Source organism: Panthera leo, chromosome A2 (assembly GCF_018350215.1).
Source record: "Panthera leo isolate Ple1 chromosome A2, P.leo_Ple1_pat1.1, whole genome shotgun sequence".
Taxonomy (NCBI): Eukaryota; Metazoa; Chordata; class Mammalia; order Carnivora; family Felidae; genus Panthera; species Panthera leo.
This window is the reverse complement of record NC_056680.1, coordinates 122500901-122504576: the sequence shown is the minus strand read 5'-3', so window position 1 is coordinate 122504576 and position 3676 is coordinate 122500901.

Here is a 3676-nt window from a genome sequence, read left to right as displayed (position 1 = left end):
GTAAGATGGCCAGTGTTCTGGTTTAGGAGCTAAGACTGAGCTTAATTAAATTTCCTGCAGGTCCTTATGCATCCCATTCATCCCTTACCTGCTTCATTTCACTTTTGCACCCCAGATATAATCATCCCCCAGGCTCTATTTTGGACCCTTCCCACTCGTTTGAGCCCCCTCCCTAAAAATACGGTGATCCAAACTCCAGCTTCAACCAGGTGTGCATGACCTGCTGGTCCAGTCCTCCCACTGACAGCCACACATAAAGCAAAACAAATTCCCTTCCCAAGTTTACTTTACCACAGATGTTACCATTTTTTCTAGGTACTCAAGTTCAAAACCCAGCCTTCTATTCTTAAGGAGTCAATTTCGTTAATGAATTCTCTGAGATGTAAAACTTTTACTCCCATGAGAGTTAAGACCCTCATCATTTTATATCCAAAGTTCACTTAAACTGACTTTATACAGGGGTTTTAGCCATATAGGCAGAGTTCAAATTCCTCCTACACTGTGCTGCCAGCTGAAGATTCCTAGAGCATATTTCTTCCTGTCCTTTATTCAGTTTGCTTTGGCACCTCCTTATTGCCTAGAGGAAAAACATCTAGAAAGGAAAATATCTACTACTTTAGCCCATTCTGCTTAGACCTACCTTCTCAACTCAACATAGGTCTCCCCTCTGGCCGGCTGGTCTCAAGCTCAATCCCTGAAACACACTTGACCTGCCCTGGCTGCCCATTTGATAAGCTCAATGCTGCTGTCTCCATTCCCACTTCAAACCACAGTCCCCAAATTTGTATCACAATTCACTGCCTCCACATGGACTGCCCATTCTCAGCAACCACCTACCTCAATGTCCATCTCTCCTTTGCTCTCTCAACCCCACTGTCCTTTAAGACCAACCAGCTCTCCATCATCTGCTACAGCTCTTTATTTCAAATTACATTACAATTTCCTGGAATGCAGGACCTCAGACTTGGGATCTCTGCCAATCCTGCACACATGGGCATCTATAATTGTTTAAGAACATACTTTCAAAATGGAGAAATACTATTGATGTACGGCTGCCTTTGCCTCCAGGATGCAGTATGGAACCACCACAGACAACCAAATAGGATCAGCCCATTAGTCACTTACATTCCCATGACTTGTGAGAGGCTGTCTTAGACTCCAGTCCCTTCTGCATGGCCATCATACATTCCCTTTGGATCCTGCCATCCTGTCCTGTCACTTCATACACCATAGGGATGCTCTCATATTCAACATGCTTTAACCTGTCCTTATTTCTGGTGGGCCAGACGATAAGTTGAGGAGGGAGAGACCACTCAGGTGGCATCCTGATTATCCTGCTGGCATTGCAATAAATCCTTCTTTTTGAGGAATTCATAGGGTCTGGTGGACTAACTTCTTCAAAGAGGCATTCTACCTCATACATTTCACCTTCAACTTCCTCTTCCAACTCACAGTCTTCTGAATCCTCGGGAAGAACAGTGTTCAAGGCAGCATTTTCTTCAACAAATACACTATGTTACCACTTGAGAAGTTGCTCAGGGTTTTCTGCTTTCTGCCTTTCACAGTCTTTTTAATTTTGGCACACTTTTTGAAGTTCTCATGATACTCCTCCTCAATCTCATCATTTATGGTCATTTTTTCTTCATTTGTGTTCAATTTCCTATTCCTGATTGACTTTCTCTGTGATCCCTTAGTTTTGTAGTCTGGTCATGACTCATCTTTGGAAAGCATTTGCTCAGGGGATTGCTCCAGCTCTGCATCCTGCCACCGGCTCATATCACACTGAATGCCTCCATCAGCCTGGTTGAACTTGGCCAGCGAGATAGGAGGAGGGACATAATTCTCAGGGTAGCTGTTGCTCTGTATCACTTCAACTTCATTCATGTTCACAGGGAAGCCATGGCCCCCACTACCATTGTCTAGCATGCTTTCCTCAATGCGAAGGGGACTCTGGGATTGGACTGTAGGCTCAGGTCCTCAATGGCTTTATTGCTGGAGCAGACCGGCCTTTCCTGCTGGAGCTTATTGCCATCTCCAGAAGACAGGCACAGATTTGAGTTCAGGGTATCCTGGATTCTATCTCTGTCTTTTGCCTCATCTGGAGAAGATAGGAATTGGGGAGCAGCTGCATAGCTTTTTTCTTTACCCAAGTTCATATTCATGATGGAGCCCAACTTTACCACATCATCATGTCTTACATCATGACACTGCTCCAACCAGACAGTGCTTTCTTCATCTTTACATGTAATGCCCTCTGTACCCTCATGAGGGAAAGTTCTATTTTCCCAAGAACTCTGTGAAATCCTATTGTCCTGCACCATCTTCTCTGGCATGGCTTTACCATAAGCTAGGTCATACAAACGCATAGTTTCCTTCAAAGTCTTCAAGAACTGCGTTACAAGGGATCCTTTGCTCTGTTCTAGTCTCATTTTCTCTTTCTCAGATGCATAGCTTCCTTGAGGTGATGTCCTATACAGGCTGTTATTAGAAGGGCTCTTACCGTGTAGCTCCCTCTTTTGGGCAACAGAAGACAAAACGCCATCTGTTTCTTCAGGAATGTCGTCCATTTCTATGTCAATATTAGAAGTAGGGATACTGGTCACCATATCACCTTCTGAGGGGGTGTCTTGTTTCTGAGTCATGTTCTCAGCCTGCTGAGGTTCAGTCTGAGTCTCTCTCGTTTTCTTTTTCTTTCCATAGCCACTACAGTGCTGGAAATGTGCTGTGTTATAAAACATAGGTCGTCGGTTAAGTGTAGTGGGCAATGGTGACTGAGGAACAAGGAAGCCAGGATACTCACTGAGTACCACTGAATATGGAAAATGCAGACTTCCATTTCTGAAACCTGGAAAGAGAATACAGTAGTCACTCTGTCTCCTGCAGCTGGTCCCAACATTCAGCCAGTACACAGCCAAGTGGCCACACCAAGTGTTAAAATATGGCATTTCTTCCATGCTAGTTGGTAGCTAATGGCCCCCCACTTTCTCCCCTCAGGATTCAACAAGTGAAAGGGCAATGACCAGAACAGTGGGGCCTCCAGCACCCTCCTTCACTACAAGAGCAGGCATCTGTTCTGACTGGTTGCCAGACCATCAGATAACATATCATGAATCACCCCTACTTAGTAGTGGCGGTTTTTCAAAGAGACCAAGCACCCACTAAGCATAATTCCGGATTGTTGTGGCTGAAGAAAGAATAATTATGTCAGCTCTTATAGAGCAAAGGAGAACAAAAGTCCTTTGTATGTACAAGCCTTTCTAAACCTGTTCATTCAGCACTATTCATTCACACATACACACATCTTCCCCCATTTTCCACTCTTTAGGGGTAAACAGTGCAGTGGTGCCAGGAATGACAGACACATTTCTCTCATACAAATTCATTTAAGGAAAGGCATTTGCTTTTGCAAAACAGATGTATACGATTAACAAAGTTAAGATAAAACCTCTACTTAGTATATAAAAGCAGTAATTATACTCAGATCAGTGTTTATGAGGCAGTTTACTCAATATAGTGAAGTTGATCTTATGAACTCAATTTCACTGTTTAAGACTGCATCAAAATGCCTGTCGGACCTGGCCTGATGTATTTATACATACAAACTCATGGGTTTCTTTCTGTATTGAAAGTAAACAGATAAGTCTCACGTTGGGAGTTCAACACTGTCTATAGAGGT